This window comes from Hydra viridissima, unplaced genomic scaffold (assembly GCF_058129835.1).
Source record: "Hydra viridissima isolate aposymbiotic clone 2 unplaced genomic scaffold, HvirCarnegie_v1 scaffold_12, whole genome shotgun sequence".
NCBI lineage: Eukaryota > Metazoa > Cnidaria > Hydrozoa > Anthoathecata > Hydridae > Hydra > Hydra viridissima.
The window spans coordinates 306,564-323,413 of NW_028324311.1; the positions used below are offsets into that span (position 1 = coordinate 306,564).

Genomic DNA, 16,850 nt, shown 5'->3' on the forward strand with positions numbered 1-16,850 from the left:
GGTCAACAACTTGCCACTTTGTTTCAATTGATATGCTCCTTAAACCCATATTTTTGTTCTTGCAATTTTAAAGTTTTAACTAACTATTTCAAATGATTTTCCGCCACTTCAATTTATTCCTCTTGTATTTTTTATTGACTATTATTAATCAGCAGAGAGTTTTTAACAAAAATTAACCAAAAAAGGTTTTTCTCAAAGGAATTAAACGAGTGTGCTAATACATTTTAAATGAGTGCGCTAATACTTTTGCACGCTTAATTTCAGACATTTTTCCGAGTAGTCATTAAACTTCTAATTAACTCATTAAAAAAAACAAGCAGGTTGACAATATTTGACATTATAATTTAATTTCATTACTTTTACCTTTCATTTAAAAAAAAAATTAGTTCAAAATTTAAATTACTTTACAATTTATATTGATTTGAAGTTGTCCATAATAAAAAAATTACGAGTGCGCTAATACTTTCTGGAAGCACTGTATATACACACAAAATTATCTTGTTAGTTTATTAAGTATTTTAGTTAATTAAGTTTGTATTAGATTTTTAAAGTTAAAGTATAAAAGATGAGAGATAACTGTTTGAGTTATTACAGTTGTTAAAAATGTGTGGTAAAAATACATAAATAATTTAATTGTATAAATACAGTATTACTGTGACCTAATCTGGCAAAATGGAATTATGTTAAGATATTCTAGTCATTAGCATGTTAATAAGTTTCTACATGGATAGTTTTTACAGACCATTTACAACTGTATGTATTGAGGAATTCTATTATCACTGAATGAGGAAAAAAATATTGCAGACTAGCATTTTGGAATTTTGAGCCTAATTCTAAGGGCTACAATTTTTTAACAACTACAAAAAAAAAAAAATTATAATAATTTTCATCTAAGAGTCTGGTTCCAGATTAGGTCGCATATTTAAATATCTTTAGTAGTACTTCAGTAAGTATCAGTTGTATTTTCCCCAGTTTTTGAATATTAAGTATTAAAGATTTTTAATAGACTTTTCAATCTAGAATAAACTAATGTTCTGTGTTTTCTACAAAGTAATAATAAAAAATAATTATTTAAAGAGTGCCTTGTTTTAAAAAGGTGGAGATTAGATTTTTTTCAAATCCCTAAAATTTAACCGAGTCAAGTGAATATTTGCAGTCAAATTTCATTAGTGTTTCATCTATTCAGCAAGATTGTAGAGAGCCTCTGTCACAACAGGTAAAATATAGAAAAGCGTTCTTGATATCTCAGAGAATTGCTACATTGGTTAGTGAAGCACAGGGAAAGCAATTTGATATTTTGCTATCAAAATTGTTAGAATTTGAAAATTCTTTACAGGTTTTTCCGGATAAAGAAGTAAATGATATGGTGTTAGATATCGATGAAGCTGATGACTTTCAAAATCCAATAGTTTCTAGAGATGAGTTGATCTCCAATGTTTTGGTTCAACCTCATACCCAATCTCCGTCTATGAGTCAAAGCAAAAAAATCAGCTTATTAGCCAATGAGTCAAAAGTTAATATGCTTCCTCATTTACATTTACAAACTCCGTTATTGAATAACAAAACTGCAGCTAACTCATCTTAATTAGGTTGGGATCTGGCAGGAAAAAAAATCAATTCTTAAAAAATGAACAATTATAAATTTTAATAAAATAAAGAGGAAAAATACTCGCCCAGAATAGACTCATCAAGTGATAACTTGATGAGTCTATTCTGGGTGAGTATTTTTCTTTAATTTATTCTTTATTATTACCCTTTTATTCTTTAATTTATATTGGTCATATAAGCATAATAATGATAATATTATTAGCAATAATAGAAGTAGTAAAACTTGATGTACATAGAATAGAAAGACCTGAAAATCCTGATGTTATGGCCAAGTTACCCACATCTTCAGGTAACAAAACGTTTTCTAACCTAGAATTACAAGGTTCTTCTTGATCTAAAAATATAATAAAATACAATTGTAATATATAATAGTACAAATATATTTTATAAAATATTAATCATCTAAAAACATTTCTTGGGAAAGTTAATTACATTGTTTCACTCATTGTAAATAAAATAAATCTGTTACACTTTGCTTACTCATACATAAAGGTTGTTGCTGTTGCAGACAATTATTTTCTAATGTTAGCCTATTGTTGAGACTTTGAATTGAATCTGCTGCTTTTTGTAAAGGAGGAGATGAAGGTGGAGGTGGAGGACAAAGCTGATTTAGTAAGGATTTCTTTTTTTTCCCTTTGCTAAATTTTAACATCAATAAATTAAACAATTATTAAAAAAAAACATCCTTATTCATTAAATGCAAATATTTATGTTACTGAAGTTTTTAACAACTCAACTGATTTATTGTTATATGAGTGTTATTTTCTGAAGATTCAGAGTCATAGTCATGATCAATTTCATCACCAAGATTCTCACCATACCTGTATGGTCTATGAACAATAAAAATAAAGCATTTAATAAAATTTAACATAAGATGTATAAACACAAGATAAGCTTACCTGTTTCTCTTTCTTTTGCCTCCCTTATCACTATCTATACTTGATGAAAATTGTGCATCAATAGACTTCTGACGAGCTTCTAATTCATTTTCTAAGAATGCCATTAAAACATGTTCATTTAAACAAGTCATTAAATTTATTACATGCAAGGTATTCATGGCTGGCTTTAAACTTAAAGCATTAAATTTAAATTGAACACTGTAATATTTGTACCTGCAGTACTAAGGATTCTAGCATGATATATAATCCAATCTGTTTGTGGATCCACACCACCCTTTTGTTTTGCATTGGATATTTTGAGTGCGTCTTGATAACACGGGTAATAAAATTGCACGTGAATTTTATTTTTTATCAGATGTTTAATTTTATCAGATGTTTAATTTTTATTTTTTATCAGATGTTTAATTTTTATTTTTTATCAGATGTTTAATTTTTATCAGATGTTTAATTTTGCTATGAAAAAATGAATTTATTGACATTATCTTTGATTTATTTTATTTTAAAAATCTTGTTTTTTTGAACATTTTTACTTTATGATAAAACAAAAAGAAAAAACTATTTGAAAACTAATGTGTGTGTAGATATGTGTGTGTGTGTATGTATGTATGTATGTATGTATGTATGTATGTATGTATGTATGTATGTATGTATGTATGTATGTATGTATGTATGTATGTATGTATGTATGTATGTATGTATGTATGTATGTATGTATGTATGTATGTATGTATGTATGTATGTATGTATGTATGTATGTATGTATGTATGTATGTATGTATGTATGTATGTATGTATGTATGTATGTATGTATGAATGTATGTATGAATGTATGTATTAATGTTATATATATATACTTAACATTTACTTTTTAATAAATATTACTAGTTTAATTAGCATTAAACAAAAAAACTAGTTTGTATATAATATTTTGAACTGCTAATTTAAAAGATTTATAAAGTTTTTCAAAATAATAAAGCTAAAAAATTTCTTTTGCTTTCATTATTACAAATTATCAAAACAACATCGATATAGAAACTTGAAATCTATAAGTTATAACTTGTTAATAATGCATTTGCGGAAGCACAACAAAACCAGTTTTATATGGAAGCAGTACACATTTAGTTGATATATTAGCTAATTCATAAACTTCATATAAACCATTGGGTTTTTCAACATAATAAATTGATAGGCGATCTGAAGAAATTGGATTGGTAAAAAATGATCTAACAACAGAAAATCCTTCAAACATAATGTAACCACTGGTTGATTTTTTTGGAGGATGATCTTGGAAAATGTTCCTAACTAATCCAATCTTACCTTTTACAATAAAACAGTTATCACCAACAGTGATTGATATAAAATATTTTGACATTTGACATTGCTTGTATTGAACACAGCTTGCATAAGAAATAATTAAAGGCCCATTCATGTGAGGCTTTGAAAATTTGCACACTTCAGATATCAACAAGTTGTTGCTATCTTGACTTTGAATTTCAAAAATTCGTTTCACTATTTGAACACAAGGTGCATGAGGACTGCGAACGAGCTTTTTTAACCTTCCTAAATAACTCTCATATTTAAATGATGAACAACTATCTAACACACCAAATTGTTTGGCATCATCTGCTAAATGTATGAGAGAATGTACATTGTAAACGATTTGATCTTTACCATAAATAACGGAAAAAATTTGAACAAAATACTGCAATAACTGGCCTGCATAGTCAGTATAATACTGAATCAGCGATGAGCTTAAAAGAATTCGAATTGCTATAGATAAATATAAAACATGTTTGTACATAGTTTTTGGCAAAACTGTTTTCAAAATAACAGGACCTGTATACAGAAGAAATTGTTTAAGTTCAGTTGCTTTCCACTGTTTAAACTCAGATAAAGCACGAGGTTTACGAGAAAATTCCCTTGATATGTATGGCTGAATCATTATCAACTTGTCAGATATTTCAGAAACTATAGTTTGCGATAACTTACAGGTGAATGGTCCATGCAGCCACAAATTTATAAGTCGCCTTACAACACCTAAATAAACTAAATGCATGTAGTCTAATGGAAAACCAGTAATCACCCCAAAACTCAACTCTGTCAATGGTGAAATACCAACATGATGGGGAGGATCACTTCTTTGAAAAAAACTAGAATCAGTTCTGTGTGAAGCAAACATATCTGGCTATATGATTTTATGATAATACTCTCCATGCTGTGTGCAACGTTCACAACAATTATAACTGTTGTGACTTTTAATGCATTTTACAAATGCTCGAGCAGGAGTATCACATATTACAGCACCCAATTTTATTTTATAACTATATGAAGTTTCTGAATTAACAAATTCTGCAGATTCAATTTCCTTGATTTCTAAAACAAAATCTTTTAAATATTCTTTAATGGAGGTAGGTTTTTTATTGCTACAAAAGAGTGCAATGGGAAAAACTAATGTATTTAGCTCAACAACACATCCTAAAATAGGCCAGAGAGCAGTCTTTGAATTGTTAAATAAAGGAATACCATCGATGTTATATGTAATGTTAATTGACTTATATTAGCCAATTTTTGAAGTTCTTTAGTCAATATTGACAACCAGTACTTTAATCCAAAATAAAAATACTCTCCTCCTGCTACTGTACTAGTTTCAATCTTTCTTTTTGAATGTAAAAGTGTCCTTGCATCTTTAGGAACATCTAAACCATTTTTTTGCAAAATATTAAGAAGTCCTCATACAGCACTTTGAGAAACATTGTAATTTGTTGCCCATTTAGCAAGGTCATCTTGAATACTAGTAATTTCATTTACTTCTTCTTTAGAAATTTTACCAGTAACATTTTCATTCTCTTCATCGGAATCAACGTAACGATATACCCATTCACAAGATTCATCTAACTCCAGACCAGCAAAACTATAATCCTCTTTCATAGATTCATAATTAACATTTATAAATGTTTCATTAAAACTTGTCGAACCAGAAGTCGATGCTTCAACAACAACAATTGAACTTTCATCACTTAAAGAAGGAGAAAATTTATCAAAACTGACCTGACAATAATCAATATTACTTGCTAAATTTTTTTTCGTTTATATCAAGTGATGCTGATGGTGTAAAGTCATTACTTGATAACTGAATACTGCTATTTTCTCCATAATTTTTGGCTACATCAGTTTTTACGTCATCAATAATCTTAGAAACTCGAGCAGCAATTTTTCTGTATTTACTTCTAAGGGAAGTCATCTTTTAACTTTGAATAGTAATTCCTTGCGAAAAACACCTTAATCGCTTTGTAGAATATTTTTATAAATTTAGCGCATGCACAACATAAGTTTTTATTATAATAAATCGGTTTCACCAATTAAGACCCTGGTCGAACCCTCTGTGAAAACCTGTCTGCATCCCAACCCCGTTTCCCAGATAAAAACCACACGGGTCCCGATTGGTTGTGTTTGCTGGGTAATTAAGATACCATCACATATACCCAGGCGTGGGCGACCAAAAGGATCTGAAACAACACACTGCGTCACGAAATGACTATTAATTCGAACCTCTTGTCCCGAGAAAACCCTTTGGAGGTTTGAGAGTACACATGTGTAGAATTACACTAGAGTTGGTTCTGAAATCTTTCATCATTGTCCGAGAAAGAAAAATCAGTTTAAAGTTTCTAATTTTATGCTTATTTAATAAGGTCAATAAACTAAGAGTTTTTTTTTCTTTCTCAAAAAAACTGTCTATTTTGGTTATTTGTTTTACAAATAGTACATACAAAATATTTTAGCAAAAAAATAATTAACTAATAAATTCCGGGAAAAACCTGCAAACAGTTTAGAAACCGTTTTAAAAGAACAAGTTGCGCGTCATTTTTCAAAATGCCTAACCAAGCAAAAACTCATGAAGACAACAGGAAAACTGTCTGTTTTCTCTGTATGAACAAAGCTAACAGGCAGCTGACTGATTTTATGATTAAACGCAGTCTAGAAATTTTGGGCCAAAGAATCAACTTTGAAGACCAAAGAGTACCAATTGGAATCTGTGAAAACTGTCGAGTAAGTCTCAGAAGAAAAGGTGAAGGGAGAGATGTCCAACTTCCTTCCTTGCCAGATTATCAAAACATAAAGATCTGTCCTGCAACAAGAGAATCAGCATGTGATTGCTTGATTTGTAGTGTGGGAAAAGCAAAATTCAGAAGCCCTCAGATAAGTGGAGCAACAAACACTGCCAGTCAGCTCATAGAACAGCCAATTGTTGAGAAACGATCCTTTCATTGATAGGAAGAGGCATCCCTCATGTCTGTACTAAAGCAATGTTACGACAGAACTTACTCGAAGTTGCAGAAAAAGATTAATTGTTACATTAAAAACTAATGTTTTTAACAGCTTGAATTTCAAAGCTGAAAGTAGAAAACTGTTTGTCTTTCAAGAATAGTTTGTATGTATTTTTTTTGGTTTTGCTTTGTTTAGAGTTGCAAACACATTATATGTTGAAGAAATTTATATTTTATAATAGAGAACAAGATTTTTTAAAGAAAGTATTTTTTTGTAAAACTTTTATTCTGAGCAATAAAATTAAAAACTTTAAACTGATTTTTCTTTCTCGGACGATGATGAAAGATTTCAAAACCAACTCTAGTGTTATTCTACACATGTGTACTCTCAAACCTCCAAAGGGTTTTCTCGGGACAAGAGGTTCGAATTAAAAGTCATTTCGTGACACTGTGAACAGTTATTGGATTACCCAAAAGGAAGAGAGTGGGCACTATTAAGTTGTTGTCATTTTTAAAAATGTCCCTAACAGATAAGGATACAAGTACTATTTAAAAATATATAATGATAGAATAAATAATCCTATAAGATTTACATTACCTAATAAATAAAAAGATTTATATTACCTAAATATCGTAATCCTTAAAGTATTTTCAATATTGTACATAAACTAAATATGTTATACTTATCTATATTATGCTTTTATAATTTTTTATTTATGTTTCAGTGCTGCTTGGGTGGTTAATAAAGCCAAATATCTTAATGTCAGTCCCCAGTGGGGAGCAACTTGTTGAGATTGTTTATATTCTACCTTGGCTAAAAATTCCAACAAAAGTGACATATGAGCCAGTTGAAATAAAAAGAGTAAGAAAGTATTTTTCTTCGGTTTCTTGGTAATATCTGTCTAGTAAGCTTGAAATAATCAAGCAAAGGAACCTTTGGCTGTGCCAAGCTTGTGACAACGAACTCTGTGACACACTAGTGATATGTTGTGATCATTGTCTAAGTTGGTTTGACAGAACGTTTGTCAGTATAAAAGTTGCTCCAAAGAGCAAAGCTTGGTTTTGCAAAAGCTGTTTAAATAAGAAGTCTATGAATTTAACGTCCAATCAAAGGTAATCAAGTTTTATGTAAAAAACTCTTCAATGATGTGCAGTTAGATATTTGTTTTTCAACAAGTTTCGTATTTTGAAATTAAATGTTTACTTGCAAGTGTTACATCTATAATTTGGTGTAGCATTTTTGTATTTTCAAAGTTTTTTAAGTTTTAAGTTTTATCTTGCACTATCTAGGCAGCTGAACATTCATTTAGTAATGAGGATCAATTTTTACATAAAATTGTGACATCTTGTTAACATCTAAGCTTTCTGCAGCTGATTTGCAAGATATTTCAGCCGAACAGATGTTATCAGACAACGTGATTCACACAGTTCAAAAAATGATAAAAAATTTTTGTGGGTTACAAGATCCAGTTCAAGGACAAAATTACTTATTTAAAGTTGTTAATGAATCATTTATACAAGTTTTGCATGATGGTGCTTTACACTGGCTGACAATCATCACTTTTAAATGTCCTAAAGATGAGGTATGTTTTAGATGTTATGTTTCATGGAAACATAAAAAAGCATGTTATCAGACAAATTTGTTCAATTGTGAACTGTTCCAAATATATTTTAACGGTAAATGTTTTGCCAATGCAGCAGCAAATAAATGGTGTCGATTGTGGTTTATTTGCATTAGCTTTTGCACAGTACATTGCTTGCACTAGCTTAAATCCTTCTTTTGCTGCATTTGATTCATGTATGATGAGAAAGCACTAACTTCAAAACATTAGAGAAAATCATTTAAGTGATTTTCCTAAGACTACAAAATCAGTAAAGTTTTGCAAAGAAAAAGTGTTTTCTTTATATTGTATTTGTTGGAAGTTGTGGGTGCCTTTAGACAAATTTGACATAAAAAAGTAAGTCAGTTGGTAATTAATCTAAAGTTTATTTAATCAGTCATTTAAGTCTCATGTATGGTTTAATGTTTCTTTAAAAATTACTGTCTCATTAAGAAATAACTATTAATAATAGAATAGTTATTGAATTAAAATTTATTATGATTGATTTGAAGTATGAAATAACGATTATAATAGAAAACTGATATTAATAGATTTAGGGATATAGTACAGTGTAACAACTGTGAAGATTGGTTTCATGGTATTTGTCAAGGCCTGCTAGAAAATGCTTCGGGAAATGGGATTCTTGAATGGTCGTGTTTAGAATGTTTAGTAATGTACAGTTTGTAGTTGCTATTAATACATTTGTAGTGTTTGACATGATTATCTAATAATTATTCTTTTGTTTTAATATTTTGTTTTATTGAAGTTTTATAAAATATTGATTACAATAATAAACAAAATGAATGTAACAGTTGTAAAAAATATTTTAACCATATAACTAAATGCAATTAGAATAAAAGTATTAGTTAAGAATCCATTAAAATACGAGTTTAGAATCCATTAGAATATGAGTTTAGAAATCATCAGAATATGAGTTTAGAGTTCATTAGAAAATGCATTCAGAATCCATTAAAATATGAGTTAAGAATCCATTAGAATATAGGTTTAGAATCCATTAGAATATGAGTTTAGAATTCATCAGAATATGAGTTTAGAATTCATTTGAATATGCCTTTAGAATTCATCAGAATATGAGTTTAGAATCCATTAGAATATGAGTTTAGAATTCATTAGAATATGAGTTTAGAATTCATCAGATTATAAGTTTAGAATTCATCAGAATATAAGTTTAGAATTCATCAGAATATAAGTTTAGAATTCATCAGAATATGAGTTTAGAATCCATTAGTATATGAGTTTAGAATTCATCAGAATGTAAGTTTAGAATTCATCAGAGTATAAGTTTAGAATTTATCAGAATATGAGTTTAGAACCCATTAGAATATGAGTTTAGAATCAATTAAATATGAGTTTAGAATTCATCAGAATATGAGTCTAGAATCCATTAGAATATGAGTTAAGAATTCTTAAGAATTGCAACAGCATTAGATTTTTATATTTGCTTACATTTTTATATTTGTATTTTTAATGTTTTGAAAATTTTTATGATATGAAAGAGGTATTTTAAACAATTTTCAAGTATTTTTTACAGTTTTCAAGAAAATTGATACAAAAATATTTATTTTTGTTATAAAAACATTAGGACACCTTTTGGATCTTTAATCACCCTCTACAACATGACAAAAGCCCTTTTAACATACAGTCGACTCTCGATATCTCGAATACTTGATATCTCGAACTTTTGAGTATCTCGAACTTTTTTAGCGGTCCCATGGACATAACGTACTAGTTTAGGCTAAAATCCTCTCGATATCTCGAACCTTATTATCTCGAACTTTTTGGCATCTCGAACAATATTTTCGGTCCACAGGGCAATTTTCTCTCGTTATCTCGAACTTTTCAACATTTTTTTTTTCAAAAATGTTTTAATAAAATTTAATTTTTTTAAATTCCAATTTTCGAAAAAAAAAAATTTTTAATTCGATTTTTAAATTCGATTTTTTTAAGAATCGAATTTCTGAAAAGTTTTCCTTTAATATATAATTTATTCTTTTTGTCAAACGCAGCAACATGCCGCTCGTTAAACGAAAACTCACGAACAAATCTATAATAGAAAAATGTAAGGCATTAAAAGACCTAGAGACTGGGATGTCTAACAAAGAGGTTGCCAAAAAGTATGGAGTCCCAAAGAACACATTATCAACCTGGATTAAAAATAAAACCAAGTTATTAACCTCACTGGAAAAAAATGGCATAAAATCTAAACGGAAGAAACTTCGTAGTGGTAATTTCAAAAATGTAGACAAGGCCATATACATGTGGTTCGTTGCAAAAAGAAGTCAACAAGTACCAATTGATGGTACCATACTAAAAGAAAAGGCACTAAAATTCGCAGAAGCATTAGGAGAGTTGGATTTTAAAGCATCTGATTGTTGGTTTCATAATTGGAAAGAAAGGTCAGTTAAATTTTGTCAAATCTTGTTCAATTTTAATATAAACAAATAACATGTATCTGTTTATATTTAACTTATTTAGTTTTTTAAACGTGTAATTAAAATTCAATTATTCTGTTCCTATTTTTAGGAACGGCATCAGCTTTAAAATAATCTCAGGCGAAAGTGCCGCCGTGACGAATAATATGACTGCTTCGTGGAATGAAACTACACTTCCAACATTGCTTTTGAATTACAAACTTGAAAACATTTTCAATGCCGATGAGTTTGGACTATTTTACCAGTGCCTACCAAACAAAACATACCATTTATCCCGAGAAAAATGTTTTGGGGAAAAAATAGTAAAGTCAGACTAACAGGCATAGCAGCAGGGAGTGTAACGGGAGAAAAATTACCTATGTTTGTTATTGGAAAATCAAAAAACCCACGGTGTTTTAAGCACATTAAACAACTTCCTTGCACATATAAAAATCAGCTAAAAAGTTGGATGACCGGAGACCTTTTTACAGAATGGGTAATGAAACTTGACTCATTTTTTCGTGCTCAAGACAGGAAAGTAGCACTCCTGGTGGATAACTGTTCTGCCCACCCACACATTGAAGGGCTAAGCAACATCAACCTAATATTTTTCCCCCCTAACACCACATCTGTCCTTCAGCCCACGGATCAAGGCGTAATACGAAGTCTTAAAGCTCACTATCGTCACAAAATTGTGCGTTTGTGTATCAAGGCTGTCAATAATAACGAACCCATGCCAAAAATTTCTATACTTCAAGCAATGAAAGATCTTGTTTCTTCGTGGAATGCTGTGTCGAAGGAGACTGTCATCAACTGCTTTAAAAAAGCTGGTATCAGCAAAACAAACAAGAGTATTGAAGAAGCTGATGATGATCATTCTTTTAAATTTTTGACAGAAGAACTTAACCGTTTGCGAGAGTTAGATCCTCGTGCCGTCCAAGAAGATCTCTCAGCGGAATCTTACATTGGTTTAGATTGCGATGTAGTAACCACCGGTTCACTTGCTACTGATGCTGAAATCATTGCTCAGATTTTAGACCCTAATTTTGAAAACGACGATAATGAAGTTGAAGATAGCGTTGACGAAGCTATTGACGTCGAAGCCCCGCCACGCCCATCTGATATTCAATTAGAAATTGCTTTTGAAACAATTCAAAATGCTTCGCTATACAGCTCAAAATACGGAAATGAAATACAATCCCTAGCACTAAAACTTGAGGATTTAATGAAGATGGAAAAGATGGATAATTTAAAGCAATATCAGATAACAGATTTTTTCCAAAAGTTGTAGTTTTTGTTGTTAATGATTTTTGTCAGAAAAATAACTTGTTTTAATGAAAGTCGGGCAATTTTATTTATTTTCAACCCTTTTCTTGATATCTCGAACTCTCGATATCTCGAACTTTTTTTCCGGTCCCCTTACTGTTCGAGATATCGAGAGTCGACTGTAGTTGCATGGTGAATGGCATATTGTGTAAATTCCGTATGATCCATTAATTAGGCAATGTGAACACACACATCCTAAGGGTTGCTTTTGTTATGGTTTTTATGTGCGTATTAATGTTGATGTAAACTATGCTCATTACAGCTAATGCTAACGTCTGCAGATGCTGATTTATTTTACTTTTTCATCAAATAACTCCTTTTTTTCAACAAGTTAAAATTACAAATTTGCAATAAGATACAATATAACAATCATTAAAGAACTCAATTTTAGTAGTTTTTGAGCTGCTGTAATTGCGTTAAACGTTTTTAACTAGCTTTTCCTAAACCCATTAGTGAACATTTTTCTGCGAATGTATACATATCAGTTGTCGAATGTACTTTATGTTTACATTTGCTCTTTTGCCAGTGTTTGCGAATTTTTTTGATGCGCTATGATGATTGTTTATACTTGTCGTCTATTGCATTTCCAAATAATGTTGAAAGATATAACAATATTTTTAAAATACAAATCTCATCAAGCAATTAAAAGATCCCTTATCCTTGTTTCTCGAGATAGATACCTTAGCAATAATTACCTTCTGTAAGATCTTTGAAAGAAATTTGAGAACTTTCAAATTTGAATTTCCGACTATCATTTTTTGGTAGTCAGAAATTCAAATCTGAAAGTTCTCAAATTTCTTTTAAAGATCTTACAAAAGGTAATTATTTTTAGTATTTTATAACGGAAGTTTTTGTAACTAAATGCGAGCGGCATTTAGTTACAAAAACTTCCGTTATAAAATACTAAAAATTTAAGTAACTGAACCAAATTAAGCCTTTATCGGCTATCATTTTCATCTATATATGGTATTTGTTTTTAAAATTTCGCCTGAGGCTGGAAAGGTAAGTCCAACACTAATGTTTGATCATAGTACAACGACTTTAGTTATATACAATTTTATGGGCAAGACTTACATATTGTTTGAGACATTATTCCAGAGCTATTTTAAAGTAAATGCAGTTTGCAAAAGAACATATCGTTGTTAAATTCGTAGACAGCGTCTGTTTTAATAAATGATTGATACATTTTAATAGATTAAATACTTTTGAGACTAAGACAAAATTTCCCTCAATTTATTCATTTAAACTTTGTTATGTTGTGCAATGAGCCTATACGCAATAAATAAATAAGAAAGAATGCAAATCAATTTCAGATATGACGTGTTTTTTTTTTTTAATAATTCTTTCTATTAACTCGTTATATTCTGCGCTTTATATTCAGAAGATTTTTTATTTAGGATAATATCAGTATTTGCCCGACAGTGTTATATCCGCCAGAGGAATAGCTGTCAAGTTTATAATGCGGCAACTGTAACCTGACGCAACCTAAGGTAAATACTCGCCGGACGTATATCCCTATCACTATTTTTCCGGTTGGACACGTAGTACGCTCGCGGGACACATATATTCGTCGCTATATGTCCGTTTAGTCACGTGATACATCGCCGGACAAATAGTGCAGAAGATATTCGTCCGGTCGCCGGACGCATTGACACTGCCTTTTGCTACAAGCATACGCATGAACAAATTACATCCTCTCCATTTTGTAAAATGCGCAGTGATGTTTAATGCTCTAATAACTGAAAGATATTAAATCAGTAATATTTACTATTTTTCTTTAAAAATTATATATACCTGATATTATTATCAGATAAATTTTTTTATATTCTTTATTTTTATCAAATTCATAAATAAAATGTTGAATAGCTACGGAAACGTGAGTTACATAACACTAATTTTTCAAACTTTCAATATATATATATATGTATATATATATATATATATATATATATATATATATATATATATATATATATATATATATATTTGTATAAAATGAATAAAAACACCTTTTTATGGAACTCTGAGTTTCATGCCTTTCGGCAATCATCAGCCATAGTGTATATCGTTACTTAAAAACCGTTTAAAAATTACAAATTAAAATCACGGTAGAACGAGTTCTGACGTTACTAAACCGAAACTAAACAAAAAGACGTCAAAGGTTTTAGTCCCTGGTGTCGAATAAGGATAGCAAAAATTTCTTTGCATGCGTAATAAGAAGAGCTGGTTTCCATCAGCCTTAGTATTATTATTTAAAAGTATTTTAACGAAAAGGTTATAACGTAATGAAATTAATGGAAGATTTCATGTGATAAAAGATTTGCAAACAATTTGGACGCTACCATTCGTTGTTGCAGAGAGTTTGGTTTGATTGCAGAAACAATGCGTTGTCCTTTATGTGCCAAACCTTCCACACAGCAAAATTACTCACGGGTTGTGGATCTTGTTATTTGGAGATGTGCAGTGAAACGCTGCAAAAGAACTTTAAGTATAAGGAAAGGGAGCTTTTTGGAAAAATCTCATTTGGAATTATGGCAAATTAATGGCATAACGTACATATGGTGTAGAAGCGCCGGGTCGAGCCGAGGATTATCTTATGAGGATATAAAACATGAATTGAACATTGGCAGTCAACATTCAGCTGTTGATTGAAACCAATTTTGCCGAGACGTCTGTGTTTCCTATTTTATTAACCATCCGGAACCAATAGGAGGACCAGGGCGTGTTGTTGAGATTGATGAATCTCTGTTCTCAAAAAGAAAATATGAAGTCGGGCGCTTAGTACCATAGCAATGGATATTCGGTGGTTATGAGCCGGGAACAAAGAAAGGTTTTTTAATTCCCGTAGCAAATCGTGACGAAGCAACTTTAATGCCAATTATATATCAATGGATCCTTCCAGGTTCAATAGTATGGAGTGACATGTGGACTGCGTACAGAAACTTTCCATCGCCCGCATACCTACATGGCACAATTAACCACAGTGTTAATTTTGTTGACATTCAAACAGGTGTAACAAGAAATCATATTGAAGCGGTGTGGTGTAGAGCAAAAGCGAAAATTAAAGCAATGATGGGACCTACCAACCATGAGATGATTCAAGACAACTTGGCAGAATTTATGTGGGCGCAGCGTTTCAGTGAACACCGTTTCTTTCATTTTTGGAGCGAAGTTGTTTCAAGCTATCCTGTCTAACCTCCGCTAACAAACGTTGCCTTTGTCAACCTTATTTTAACATACTAGAAAACTATTTTAAATCGGTTTATAAAAATGAAAAATTTGCAGTTACAAAATTATAAAAACGTTTTTATAAAAGTGGCTGCTTTTGTAATAGTTGTGTGTTTAAAAACTGCATTTGTTACAGGAAAGTTTTAATTTTAAGTAATAAAAGCCAGGCTATTAATGGAAGTGGTTTTTGTATTATGGAATTAAAACTAAACATGTTAAGAATATAGCGAATATCAGCGTTTTGGTAGCGCTTTTTTTTTTCTTCCAGTCAAAGTTAGAGAACTTTGGGCTAGTGAAAAAACAAAATGGATACCAATTTTCTTTATTTTAAACAACGATCTTTCATAAGCTGTAATAAAAAAAAAAAAAGGGGGGGAAGGGGTGTGTGCGAAAGTGTACTAGCACCCAAAAATACATTACTTGCATTATAGTTTATTCTCTAACAAATCAAAAAACGGCTATTTTCATGGCCACAAAAAATTGCGCAAGATAAAAATACTTTAACGACTTTCTTAACGTAAAAACCATGCTTTTAATGTATTGCTTTTGTAAGCTAAAAGATCATTAACTTGTTGTTCTCAAAATGGCGAATATTAGGGATTTTAGTGGGATTTTTTACGACTTTGACTTCGAATTAGAGCACTTTCCGTTGATTCTCAAGTCGGCGCTACTGCAGTTTCTCCCCCCCCCCCTTTTTTTTTTTTATGATTGATTCTGGTAGAGAATTTTATGCTGATTCAGAAAAATATAAAAACATAGACCTGAAAATCAACGGAAAGTGCTCTTATTCGAAGTCAAAGTTGTAAAAAGTCCCACTAAAAACCCTAATATTCGCCATTTTTTTTCAAAACGCTTTCATTTTTAGCGAAAACTAATTACCGTTACATTGCGCAATAATTAGACCTGGTTTCCATCAGCCTTTGCATTATTGTTTTTAAGTATTATAACGAAAGTGTTATAACGAAATGAAATTAATGGAAGATTTCAAATAAAAGTTGGGAGAAAAAGGGGGGAGAAACTGCAGTAGCGCCCTCAAGTCTATGTTTTTATCATAATCTGAAATTTTCTATCATAATCTGCAATAAAAAAAGGGGGGTGCGAAAGTGCACTAGCGCCATATATATATATATATATATATATATATATATATATATATATATATATATATATATATATATATATATATATATATATATATATATATATATATATATATATATATATATGTATATATACATATATATATATATATATATTTTTTTAGTTTTCTAATTAGAATATGATTTATAAAAAGATTGGCGGATAGCTTTAATAACATAAAATTAAGTTACAGAAATGGCAGTTTATCTACAAATCTTCCTATTGACTGTCTATAACATAACTTCTAGGCTTTTGAATTCTAGAATTCAAACAAAAAGAACCAACAATGTACACTTATCATTGACGTTGAAAACCGGTATTGGCTGTGGATTAAGATTGAAAAACTCCGGA

At 30.4% G+C, this 16,850-nt stretch overlaps 1 long non-coding RNA gene and 1 pseudogene across 1 annotated transcript; both read left to right on the plus strand.

Annotated features, from left to right (window-relative positions):
- Positions 1 to 7,257: 7,257 nt before the first annotated feature.
- Positions 7,258 to 7,796, plus strand: LOC149880563 (uncharacterized). Its single transcript, XR_016445386.1, has 2 exons — positions 7,258 to 7,314; positions 7,498 to 7,796. It is a non-coding gene; the product is annotated as an uncharacterized LOC149880563 (long non-coding RNA).
- A 322-nt stretch (positions 7,797 to 8,118) lies between these two features.
- LOC149880564 (uncharacterized) lies at positions 8,119 to 9,060 on the plus strand (annotated as a pseudogene).
- Positions 9,061 to 16,850: the final 7,790 nt, after the last annotated feature.